The sequence below is a fragment of the Hylobates moloch genome, unplaced genomic scaffold (genome assembly GCF_009828535.3).
Source record: "Hylobates moloch isolate HMO894 unplaced genomic scaffold, HMol_V3 SCAFFOLD_3, whole genome shotgun sequence".
Taxonomy (NCBI): Eukaryota; Metazoa; Chordata; class Mammalia; order Primates; family Hylobatidae; genus Hylobates; species Hylobates moloch.
This window is the reverse complement of record NW_026652278.1, coordinates 15988252-16001880: the sequence shown is the minus strand read 5'-3', so window position 1 is coordinate 16001880 and position 13629 is coordinate 15988252.

Sequence of the window (13629 nt, the reverse complement as noted above, 5' to 3'; positions counted from 1 at the left end):
TTAACTTTCCTCATATGAGTAAAAATGATATTTGGGATTAAGTTTTCACTGCACTGAATGCATTACTGGATTTCTGCCTCTCGTCATTAGAAAGGGGACATAACCTTCACTAAGGCGGTCTGCAGGGACCAGGATGGCTGGCATAAGTGCTGAGTGCCGACTGACCACAGGGGATTAGGACCGAACACAACTCATTTCACACTGTAAATAAGCTGATTTGTTTTTGTTTTTAAATAAGCCTTATTAAAAACTGGCTGCCACTCACGGAGGATCTGCAGCAACATTGCAGGGCAGGACTTTAACTTTCCTGGCTTGGCAGACAGAGCAAAGCCGCTTTCAAACAACTGCTTCTGCCTGCTTCAAGTTTGAGAATAACCCAGAGGGCCTCCCTGCTGTCCAGGGCCCTGGGGAGGTCCTGGAGCCATGGCCCCAGGGAGTGGTGGAGTGCGGGCAGCTTTGAGGCCAGCGCTAAGCTGCAGAGGACACTGTACACAGGTCAGGTGGGCATGGCGGGGTCTCTCGGGCTGTTCTCTCTGCAGTGCATCAGCCTTTCCTTAGCTCCTCGAAGTGTATTCTGGAAATGTGCGGAAGTTCTTTGGAGCCCTTCAGATCTGTAAAGTCAAAACTATTTTCATAAGAATATAATGATGTTGCCGAGTGCAGTGGCTCACGTCTGTAATCCCAGCACTTTGGGAGGCCGAGGCGGGAGGATCACTTGAGATCAGGAGTTCGAGAACAGCCTGGCCAACATGATGAAACCCCATCTCTACTAAAAATACAAAAAATTAGCTGGGTGTCGTGGCACATGCCTGTAATCCCAGCTACTTGGGAAGGTGAGGCAGGAGAATAGCTTGAACCCAGGAGGTGGAGGTTGCAGTGATCTGAGATTGCACCACTGCACTCCAGCCTGGGCGACGATAAGAGTGAAACTCCGTCTCAAAAAAAAAAAAAAAAAAAGCATATAATGATGTGATTTGCCCTTTTCCCTTTCATTTTGTCACAAGTGTGCAGTGGAGGTTTTTGGAGCCTATGTGACATGGGATGATGTCATCATTCTGGTGACGGATGGAAGTTGCACCTGTGTATTCTTCTTGGTTAAACATTTCTCAGTTTTTATTTAGCATATGGAAAATATCGATAGCTATAAGCCACATAAACATGAGCTCTCTGGAGTTCTTAATTATGTTTTAAGAGTATAAAGAGGTATTGAGACCAATAAGTTTGAGAAACTTGTTCCAGATTTTTTCTTTCTTTCTTCAAGATAAAGTGCCATATGCATTGTGATACTTATATACTCTCTCACCACTGAACATGTGCAAAATTGTGCTATCATTATTATTAGATTCCTATCTTTTCAAAATATGTAAATGACAGTCTTTGAATGTTACGGGTCAACTCTATTATTCCCACGAACCCTGTGATTTTCATTGTGCAATTTAAAAAAATTATTTGTGATTGTGGCAAAATACACCTGTTATAAAATTTACTATCCTAACCATTTTTAAGTGTGGAGGTCAGTGGCATTGTGTATCTTCACACTGTTGTGCAACCATGACCACCACCATCTCCAGAAATTTCTTCTTGCAATACGGAAACTCTTTACCATTAAATGGTAACTCCTCCTTCTCCTCACCTCCAGCCCCTGGCAACCAGCATTCTATTTTCTGTCTGTGGATTTTGCTTACCTCATGTAAGTAGAAATAGACAGTATTTGTCTTCCTAGATCTTTCTTGACTCCTTCCCACCTGCAAAACTACCTAGCCTCAGGGTCCCGGAGGATGATGCAATACCAGAGCTGAGAGCTCTTGTCTTGTAAAGATGCGTCACTGTGCTCTTCCTCCATGTCACTTGTGTTGTGATGGCCAGTCCTGTTGGCATTGGCATGTTGGAAAGATCATAGACCTTGGACAGGCCTAGTTTTAAAACCTGGGTCCTCTGCTTTTGAAGCTATGTGGCCTTTGCATGGGACTTAAATGCTTTGAGCCTTAGTTTCTTCATCTCTACAATTAGGATACAGATCCCCTCATTGGGGTGGTTGTGAGGATTAAAAAAATGTGTGGAGGAGAAGGCAGGGGCCTTCCGTGCATGGTCCGTGGTTGCCAAAACCCTGCAGTGAGGGAGAGGAGGCCACAGGTGGGTGAGGAGATGGCAGGAGCTCAATTTGCCAAGTGTAAAGTGGAAGGTGAGGAGTCACGTCACGGAGCGGCTCACGGCTACTTGGAGATGCTGGACTTTTTTTCTGAGGGCAATGGGGAGCCACTGAAGGTTTTAGGCAGAAAGAGGACAGCCAGGTTTGCATCTCAGGAAGGTCATTCTCTCAGTGTGTGGAGGACGCATTGGTGGAGGACACAGTGGGAGATCAGTGGGGACGCTGCTGCAGTGGCCTCAGTGAAAGATGGCACAGCACAGCAAAACACCAGAGATAGCCCTTGAAATGCCTTTATTCGTTCCTCAAAGTTTCTGTTTCCTGTTTCACCTTTCCTCTCTGAGTCTACAGTCTCTAGAAACTTCTTTATTATCCCAAGCAACCCCGCTTTTGCTCTCAGCTGTCACCTCTTCTCAATGGCAGAGAAATGGTTAGCTGGATAGAAACTATCTCTTGCTCCTCATGCGTGGCCCTGTGAGGGTGTCTCCCCAAGCTCACCCCCTCTGCTCCAAGAACTTATCAATTCCCCAAAGCAGTCAGCTATTGTGAGGAGGTCTCTGACAAGAGACAGGGAGCTGATACATTCATTCCACATTTGCTCCTGGTTTTTCCTGTTATCAGTAATGCTCTCCGCATTTTGGCATATGGATCATCACCTCGAGAGAGGATCATTAGAGCACAAAGAAGAGAACAAGGGCTAAACGTTTGGCTTTGAGTATTGAAAGCCAAGATCCAAGTATGGAATAAAAGATCTGGAAAACTGTGATTGCCCCAAGCCCGTTCCCCCTGCTCTTGGAGAGGAGATCAAGTATGCCTCAGCAAGGGGTAGGTGGAGGGCAGGGCAGGGGAACACAAGGCTGTAGCTATCTGAGGGCTCCTCCTCTGTGGGCTGAGCCCCTATGTATTTTTTTTTTTGAGTAGGGAGAGGTGAGGAATGGGGATTCAATGGGACCTTGAGATAGGTTTGGGGAGCTGAGGGGCAGAACCCCAGAATGAGCCTCTGTTCAGCGTGATGTGAAGTGGAAGAAATATTTGCATAGTTAATGATAACAGGACCAGATGCCGCTCATTCTGACCCCCTTGAAGACGAATGGAACAGAGAACAATTTCGTGTGTTATTTGGGATGTTGCTCTTGCAAGTGACAGAAAACACCCCTCCTGTTGACTTAAATGTGAGAGTTTATTGGCTCATGTAAATGAAAAATGCAGTGATAGGGCGGTCTTGAGGTGCCGTTTGATTGAGACGTTTCACAACAGCATCAGTGTGTGGCTCCATTTCTCTCCCATTCTCCTGGTTTTGCACTTTTCCCCATGTAGGCTTTGTCTTCAGCTCATGGTAGCAAGATGCCACACGTTTCCTTGCTTGTATCTTGGGGGAAACAGAAGAGAAAAAGATTGCATTTCTCTCCCTCTAATTATTGGACAAAAGTCCTGAATTTTGCTCTAATTGGACTAACCTAGGTCATAGGACTTGAGCCAATGTGAGTATGGCCTACCATGAATGAAGGGGAGAGGTTGAGGGGGGTGAGTTCCTGGAGGTGGGCAGGGGCCACATCTGGGGTGGGGACTGGAAAGCCAAAGTAGGGTCTGGACTCAATTCTAATGGCTTGGAGGAGCCAGTGGGGATGGAGCAGGGGTGTGATATAATTTACATTTTTAAAAGAACACTGTGCTAAGAGTGGAGAATGGATTAAATGAATGAAGCTTTTTGGTGTGGAAAGAAGTGAAAACTTTTTGCTACTTACAACCCCTGCTTCTTTTTAAGGAGAGTAGAGTCCATTGTATGAAAGACACTTTTGTCTTGCTCTGGCAAAATCTGGGAGTAAGGGCTGGGCAGAACTGAATTTCACTGTGCAAGAAAAGGGAATAATTTTTTTTTTTTTTTTTTTTTTGAGATGGAGTTTCATTCTGTTGCCTGGGCTGGAGTGCGGTGGTGTGATCTTGGCTCACTGCAACCTCCTCTTCTCAGGTTCCAGAGATTCTCCTGCCTCAGCTGCCTGAGTAGCTGGGACTACAGTTGCATGCCACCACACCCAGCTAATTATTATTATTATTTTTTTGTATTTTTAGTAGAGTCAGGGTTTCACCATGTTGACCAGGCTGGTCTTGAACTCCTGACCTCATGTCATCCGCCCACCCTGGGCTCCCAAAGTGCTGGGATTACAAGCATGAACCACCATGCCTGATGGGAAATAATTATTATTATTGGTAGTTGTTCTTCTGAGAGAGAGGACAGAGTTGTGGGGAGAGAAAGAGATGAGGCCAGGAATGGTGGCTCACACCTGCAATCCCAGCACTTTGGGAGGCCAAGGTGGGTGGGTCACCTGAGGTCAGGAGTTCAAGATCAGCTTGGCCAACATGGTGAAACCCCGTCTGTACTAAAAGTACAAAAAAGTTAGCTGGGCATGGGGGCAGGCATCTTAATCCCAACTACTGAGGAGGCTGAGGCAGAATAATTGCTTGAACCTGGGAGGTGGAGATTGCAGTGAGCCGATATCTCATGTCACTGTACTCCAGCCTGGGCAACAGAGTGAGGTTCTGTCTAAAAAAAAAAAAAGATGGATCCAGTTAAGATCAGAAGTCTAGAGCTTCCATTTCAGAAATGTTTGGGTAGGGGCCATAGGAGATGGAGGATGGGGGTGAATCCCTAATGAATAGATTAATGCCACCCTGAGGGAGGGAGTGAGTTCTCAGTCTTCCAGGAATGGATTAGTTTCTGCAAGAGCAAGTAGTTAAAAAATCTGGCTTCCCCAGTTTCATTCTCTTTCTTGTCTTGTGATCTCTTTGCACGTTTCCCTCCCTTCTTTCCACCATGAGTGGAAGCTGCCTAAGGCCCTCACCAGATGCAGCAGCCCAATCTTGGACTTTCCAGCCATCAGAATTGTGAGCCGAATAAACCTCTTTTCTTAATAAATTACCCATCTTCAGCTATTCTGTGATAGCAACACGAAAAGGACTAAGACAGGGCATTTTTAGAAAGTGGTTTATTGAACTTTGAATTTTAAGTTGTATGTGTCCTAAGATGTGAGTCCTTCCAGGTCCCCTAAAGTTTCAGTAGTCTGCACACTATGAATAACTGTATGTGAGGAGGATGTGTGCATGTATGTATTATAGAAAAGGGCACAGTCCCAAGTCTAGGTTAATGTGGCATGGGCCACAACAGCATGTGTGGGATTACGAAATGAACTCAAATGGAATGATTTCAGGCCCCTGCCCACCTCCAGGAACTCACCCCGCTTAACCTCTCCCCTTTATTCCTGGTAGGCCATATTCACATTGGCTCAAATCCTGTGACCTAGGTTGGTCCAATTAGAGCAAAATTTAGGACTTTTTTCCAATAATTAGAGGGAGAGAAATACAATCTCTTTCTCTTCTGTTTGGAGCTAGAGTGAGGAGCTAGAAGTGACTTTAAAACTATCGACTCCCCCACTTCTCACCCTGCATCAGGAGCTTGCAAAACCTTGGGTGAGGCAATGGCTTAGGGAAATTCTGTAGAATGGAAATTGGAAGTGCAATTACTTAGAATTTAGGAGTAAATGATAACTGGCTGACATCTCAGTTGTAAATGCTTTAGAGTTTATAAACTAATTTTGTATGTTTTATCTAAATATAAAGTGAAATCCAAAAAAGGCCTTCCCTGAGAAATTACCACCCTCTGGTTTTGGAGTTGAAGACTTATTCTGAAGGGGTGTGAATTGCAAGATCTTTCTGAGGTGCTATCTGGCAGTGTCTACTGCAATTTGAACACGTTTCTTCTGATGCGTAAATCTTTTAGACCACTTTTAGAACTTTGTCCTACAAAATAAAACTCCCAGTACAGCAGGAGAGATGCACAGTAACTATTACAAGGTCATTTATAATAGTAGAAAACACACCAACAAACCAACAAAAATCCCCAAACCTGAAACAATTTGAATGTCCATCAACAGAAGACTGGTTAATAAAATCATGGCACGTCCACACAATAGGATGCTATGCAGCTGTTAAAAAAGAGTCAGAGCCATATCTCCTGAGCTGGAACAATGGCCAGGATATATCGTTAAATTTTTCAAAAGCTAATTGCTTGTTCCAGTTTTGTCTGGGGGAGAAAAGCCAATAGGGGAATGTGTATTCATAAGCATTACATTAAAAAAGCATGAATAAAAAAATCAATGATACACAACAAAATAGTAATCCTGAGAGTGGTGGGATTAGAAGGAAAGAGGAGAAGACCGTGAACTTTAAAATCTATATATTCCTATATAAAACTTTATATAGTGTGTGATTTGGTTCTATATTTATGCAATAAAGTAGAAAAATTTCCAACTTGCTCTGAGTAGGAGCTGCCATTCCAAGCAGTGAGAAGTATGTTTCAGAGCTCTGTGGATGGCTGCTATTTTTCTCAGGGTCAAATCAGGACATCCGAATACCTGATTCTTTGCTCAGTCACCCAAGAAACGTCTTCCGCACAACAGCGTGTGTGTGTGTGTGTATGTGTGTGTGGGTGTGTGGGTGGAACGGAGGGCATACCTCCAGCCAGTCCCTATAAACCCCTCATCTCACACATCTTAATCCACAAAACCTCCAGGATAACCCAAAACAAACAAACAAACAAACAAAAATGGGTGGGGGTGCAGAACCACTGTTGGGAATGGAGTTTCTAAAATGGAGGCTGAGTTTCCACACACAGAGGAAGTAGGTGGAAAATTTGACAAAACTCTGGAGATGGCTGGCAGAGACCCAGGAAAAATTAAGTTATCTCCAGACTTGAGTTTTTCTGGTAGAGGCTTAAAATCTCCTCATCCCGTTGCATGGGGAGCGCAGCTGGCAAAGGAGTGTTGTCCAACATTGGCCCCTGCTGGATTCTCCACTTCCTGTCCCTCCACTTCCTGTCCCTCCACTTCCTGTCTCTCTGCTTCCTATCTCTCCATTTCCTGTCTTTCTGCTTCTTGCCTGACTTGCCTCTCCTTAAGTATCCTAACCCGCTGCTCAGTGCCCTGGGGCTGGCCTAGGAGTCCAGATGGCTCTTGGTCTCAGCCCCAGAAGAGTTGGCTCCTTTGTAGGAGAATTGTGCCCAGGTGGCCCCCCTCTGGCTCTGCAGAACAACATCACTTGGCGTTTTATCAACTGGATTACTTTCCTGGTTTTGTTTACTCTTTCCTTCTCTTTTTAGCACCAGATTGAGGAGAGGCTAGGAGGAAGAGGAGACTTTGAGAAGCTGCTTCTTTGCCAGGTGAACTAGGACTTGGACTGGAAGGGAAAGTGAGTTTTCTCAACCCTGCAGGTTTAATAAGAGGCAACTGGACACTGTCTCCTCAAACAGTGCCTGCCAGGAAGGTTTCTAAATCACACTCCCTGGGGGCCCTGGACAGAGCCTCAGCAGACTCGGGCTTGAGTCATTCAGCATAAAAAAATATGAAATGAACAATGACTTTCTGCAAATAAATGGCAATGTTCCATTGGGGAAAATTTATTTTCCACTTGAAAAGCTAATGAAAACCAGTTATGGTGAAAAACCCAGCCAAAGAAAGAATTGAGGCTTTCTTTTCTTCATGAGGAGATTAACGCCAAATTCTGGCTGGTTCTTTGTGGAATCCAGATCTCAGGGAGAAGAGGGGCTGGGCCACGTGGAGTCCCTCAAACCCTGGTTGGAAAATGTGTCTTGGGGTCAGACAGGAAGCTTGATGGGGTTGGCAAAGGCTGGGGGAGCCCGGGAAACATGCTCACTCTTCTGAGGGGGCGTGGGACATGCCTGAGCAGAGGAGAATTCTGGAGAATCTAAATATAGCATGAAAGGCAGAGCCCAAGAGCCCGAGACAGGAACTCAGTGGATTTAATACATCTGACACTTTCTCAGCTGTTTCTTTTTTAGTTTGCCCATGCTGAGGTGGAGGCAGGGAAATCGAAGACCGAGTCTAAAATGCTCCAGGTTTCATGTGCCTTGTCCATGGCTTAATTTGACCATTGCCTTTTCCTATCAATATGCTACCTTCATTTGAGCATTGGGCCTAACTGGAGTGCCCTGCCTCTAGGAACCTTGTTGGCTCACCCTGCCCATGTTCTTCTCTCCCATCACTCAGAGCCCTGACAATATGGTTTACTTCTACTGACCTGTGATCGTTGAGATGCTCTCTCCCCTGCTTAACAACCTTCAATGGCTCCCTATTGCCTCCAGAAGTTCTACTTTTTAGGTTTCTGTTCAAAGCTCTTGCTTCTGCCTCCCTTTGCAGCTATGTCTCCCACCATTACCTTGAAAACCTCTTAGATTTTAGAATTGAGCAAATAGCTCATGCCCCCTAACTGTGCTCTTTTATACCCAGGTGTTTTGCGTATACTAGTCCTGTTCCAGGAATTCCTTGCCTTGCCTGGCCTGCTGGAGATTGAATCATTCAAGAAGCAGCTCAGACACTGTTCTTCCCTGACCACAACCTGCGCTGCTCTGAAAAGTCAGTCTGAAGTTCCCAAGGCAACGTGTGCAGGCTCTAGTTAGAGCACTTTGGACACCTAGTGGTGATTATTCAGACGTTGGACACATTCCAGAGTCTAAGGTTCCTCGTCTGCAAAATGGGGATACCAGGACCTCCTGCATGAGAGTGGGTGAGGATTACAAATGAAACAAAGCATGCAAAGCCCCTGGAAGCCCTTAGTTGCTGAGTGGAATTACATTATTAGACAGTGAACATTTTGAGGACAGGGACAGCATCTCATTCATTTTCATATCCTCGACTCCTAAGGCAGAAGCTGGTTGGAGAGTTTTGCTGTGCTTATTTGTTGAAGAGAGGGATGGCTGCCTTGTGGTGTGTTATTTGTCTCTCTCTCTGGGTGCATGTCTCCAACTAGATCTGAATCCTTCCTGACGATTCTTGTCCTCTTTCCCCCACAATGCACGGCTTACTGCAGGGGTTCAATGAACATTAGCCCAGCAGAGAGGCAGGGAAGGGGAAAGAGATGAACATCCTAGTGCTCTCTTGGAAGTCTCCTCTTCCCCTCCTCAGATACCTGTGGAGGCACCGTTTCTTCTCTCCAGGGAGCCAAGGCTGGGGACAGTGACCAGCGCTCCTAACCAGGGCTTTGCTTGGTTCTGTGGGGGAATGAGAGGGCCCCTCAGATTTTTTTTTTTTTCTGAGATGGAGTCTCACTCTGTCGCCCAGGCTGGAGTGCAATGGTGTGATCTCAGCTCACTGCAACCTCTGCCTCCTGGGTTCAAGTGATCCTCCTGCCTCAGCCTCCAGTGTATCTGGGATTACAAGTATGCACCACCATGCCCAGCTAATCTTTGTATTTTTAGCAGAAATGGAGTTTTGCCATGTTGGCCAGGCTGGTCTCGAACTCCTGACCTCAAGTGATCCGCCTGCCTCGGCCTCCCAAAGGCTTATGCTGGGATTACAAGCATGAGCCACCGCAGCCAGCCCCCCTCAGATATTTTGAGTCTCCAGCAGGATGAGACAGGGGCAGAAATGGCAGTGGCAAGGAGGCACTTCCTCAAAAGGCAACGGTGCATTTAATCTTTAGCAAAAGAGTAGCCTCCTCTGTGCCTGCAAGCCACCAAGCATTGTGTGTGCATTCTCTTGTTGACTCTCACAAGTCTTGTGGGGCAGGCACTGTTATCCTGCCCATTTTACAGATGAGGAAACAGGCTTAAAGAGTTCAAGAGGTTTCCCGAGGCCAGCTTGTTTATAGAGGGGCTGGGAGTTGAGCACAGGCCAGCCTGAATCTATAAATTGGGCACATAGACGCCAGGTATAGAGCAAAAGGAAGGCATTGTTATACCACGTGTGGATGTACCATGCGATGGCAAGGGCTTTAACCTGAGCTAGCCCGTTCGCCAGTCTGGTGGTGAGGGCTTTATTTAACCTGAGCTAGCCCGTTCGCCAGTCTGGTGGTGAGGGCTTTAACCTGAGCTAGCCCGTTCGCCCATCTGGTGGTGAGGCTTTAACCCGAGTTAGCCCGTTTGCCCATCTGGTGGTGAGGACTTTAACCTGAGCTAGCCCGTTTGCCCATCTGGTGGTGAGGACTTTAACCTGAGCTAGCCTGTTTGCCATCTAGTGGCTCCAGGGAGGTTCTTTCCAGCTCACAGATGAAGAAAAGGGGATTTGCACCAGGTGGACCTGTTGCAGTCCAGCTGCATCCAATCACAGTGTCTTCCTTGCAGACCAGGCATGGCCTCCCAGGTCCTGGTAAGCTTGTCTTTAGGAATCTGACTCCTACCACCATCCCGATCACATCTGAGAGTGCTTGCCTGCTTCCATCTCTCCAGGCTGAACCCAAAGATACAAGCCTCACCTGCAGCCAGAAGAGACTTAGGAACCCTGAGGTTCTCTGGCTGAACTGCAGGCCAGCAGCTTTCTGGGCTGGGGCCCCTCCTTGAGGTGGGTCTCAGCCACCTGCCTCCAGGCCATCTCCAGTTTCCCTCTTAGGCACAATGACTTAGTTCCATCATGGGGCTTTGATCTCGGGCTGATTCTTCCTCAGGGGTCACAGAACCTGGGCTCCAGGATCTGTCTGGGGGTGTCCTGCCCAGTGCTGGGGACCAAACTGAGCCCTGGATGAGCAGGTGCTTCCACTGGACCCCCAGGCACTGTTTTCAGAGTGGCTGCCCTGAGATGTGTCCTTAACAAGAGGTGAAACTCTCCCTGGGGTGCTGGTGGCTGGGAGGGAATTTTACCTGTGGCCTCTGTTTGGAGGTTTGAGAATGGGCCATGTTTACTTTCATTAAAATTTTAAAAAAGTATATCTGGGTGTTTGAGACTAGGGGCAGGGGATATTGGGGCAAAAGGAGAAGGAAAGATTATCATAGCATGGCAAGGGAAGCCCCCTGAATACCTTTGCAAAGTTTAAAGTGTACAGGAAGAGGCTGGGTGTGGTGGCTCACACCTGTAATCCTAGCACATTGGGAGGCCGAGGTGGGTGGATCACTTGAGGTCAGGAGTTCAAGACCAGCCTTGCCAACATTATGAAACCCCATCTCTACTAAAAATACAAAAATTAGTCAGGGGCAGTGATGCATGCCTGTAATTCCAGCTACTTGGGAGGCTGAAACATCAGAATCACTTGAACCTGGGAGGCGGAGGCTGTACACCAGCTTGGGTAACAGAGTGAAGCTCTGTCTCAAACAAAACAAAACAAAAAACAAAGTGTACTAGAGGAACACAGAGCCAGTTAGCTGCTCTGAGCTGGCTGCTCTGAGCCCCATCTGGGACTCAGTGATGGAGGGGTGGCCTGAGGACCAGCTAGGCAGGAAGTCCGGCTTCTACAGCCCCCCTTTGTGTGATAGCCTGGGGTTAGCTGGGAAGGCCCCTATTAGGGCTAGGACCCCAGGGCCCATCCCAAAGCAAACCCCTCCCATTCTAGAGGAGGAATCTGAGGCCCAGAGAAGGGAGAGACATTCTGAGGTCAGTCAGGCAGGTGAAGCCAAGGCTGGCTCAGACCTGGGAGTCCTGCCTGTCATCATGATACTCTCTCTAATGCCTTGAACCATGCCTGAAGGTGGTGAGTGAAGATGATGAATGATGAAGACGATTGGTAAAGAAGACTCTTGGCCGGGCGCAGTGGCTCACACCTGTAATCCCAGCACTTTGGGAGGCTGAGACAGCTGGATCACCTGAGGTCAGGAGTTTGAGACCAGCCTGGCCAACATGGTGAAACCCTGCCTCTACTAAAAATACAACAATTAGCCAGGAGTGGTGGTGAGCACCTGTAATCCCAGCTACTGGGGAGGCTGAGGCAAGAGAATCTCTCGAACCCGGGAGGCAGAGGTTGCGGTGAGCCGAGATCTTGCCATTGCACTCCAGCAGCCTGGTGACAAGAGCAAAACTCTGTCTCAAAAAAAAAAAAAAAAAAAAAAAAGACTCTTTCTTGACCAACAGTTTGGGAGTTAAAGGTCAAAGGTCAAATTATCATCAGGATGCCACCCCCATTCCAAGTCCAGTGATTCAGATCAGGGGATGACAGATCCACACTGTAGAGAGCCATGGAACATGTCTTCTGCTGGCTTCAGCTGCTTGTTGTGAAACACTTTCACAAGGGCATCTTTCCCTGGGCATGGGGCTACTTTCCAGAACTTCATAGACACTTGAATCTTCTGGACAAATGCGTTTTGCAGTGAGAGAATTCTGGGAGTTTGCCTACTCTCCCAGGTAACAGGTTCGTGGTCACTCTTGGGCCTCCGTGTGGGTCAATGTTGAAGAGAGATGCTAGACAAAGCACGCAGGCCTAAAGCAAGGATTTCTAGAATTTCGAGAGCAGAGGGCAGGTAAGAGCCTGGGTTCCAGGGAGGGAGGGAGAGCAGGTGGGCAGTGGTGGCTAGGGAGTAGAGACCAGCCCAAACAGGATTGAAGTAGGGTCAGAAGATTCCACGTACTGGAGATGGGGACACATGTTCCCCATCACATACATTCTGGATGAGAGGGCCCACTAGCAGAAGCTCTTAGGAGGGCACTGTGGCGCTACCTAACAGAAGCTAAAGGGCACATACCTGTTGGCCCAGCAACTTCACTTAAAGGTATTTATCTGACACACTCCCACATGTGTGCAAAGAGGTATTCAGAAAGCATTCTTTATTTAGGTGAGAAATGAGATATCTCATTAGACCACCTCACTGGGGGACTGAGGCATCAGTCATACAATAAAATGCCAAACATGTGATCCAGTCGAAAGAATGAGGTGGCCTCATGTAGGTGGATCTCTAACATATATTAGGTTGAAAAGCAGAGCAAGTGAATGACAAGGTGCAGGATAATATGCATAACATGCTAACATGTGAATAAGAAAATCCTATTAATGCATGTGCTCCTGTATTCGTGGAAACACTTCTGGAAGGACACTGAAGATGCTGGGGACAGTGGTTGCCTCTGAGAAGATAACTGGGAGGCTGGGAGGGAGGAAGATGTGCTTCTCACAGTATGTCCTTGGATTGCTTACATTACTTTTACTATGTTCAGTGCATAACGTATCAGATCGTTCTTTCATGCCCCCTCCCCTGTCTCCAACAGCTGCAAGACAGGGAGGGAGTGATGGCCTGAGCTAGTGAGACCTGGAACACAGGGCCTGACTGATGGCCTCTAGGTGAGGGTGTGGGCGAGGACAAACCCAGTGCGCCAGTGTCTGTTTTGTGCTGATGAACAGATTTGTCATTGGCACTTTTGCAAAACTGCAATGAAATTCTAGCTCAGGGCACAATCACCCAGCTGGGAGCCCGAGGCTTTTGGAATTCACCCGTGGACAGCTTGTCAGCAAATCTTTATGGAGCAACAGCTCTGTGCTAGGTGCTGAGTACACAGTGATGAGCAAAACATGCAAAGACCATGCCCTCTTCAACTTGGATGGCCAGGGGGGATTAGGAAAATAAGTCAACAGACCCACAATACCGTCAGTGTTGTGTTCAAGTAGGCTATGCAGAAGGACAGAAGGGCCCGAGGGCTGCTTCATACAGGGTGAGGATGGAGGGGTTCTGAGGAGGGACGTCCAGGCTGAGACCCAAAAGGCGAAAATGAGCTGATAAGGAG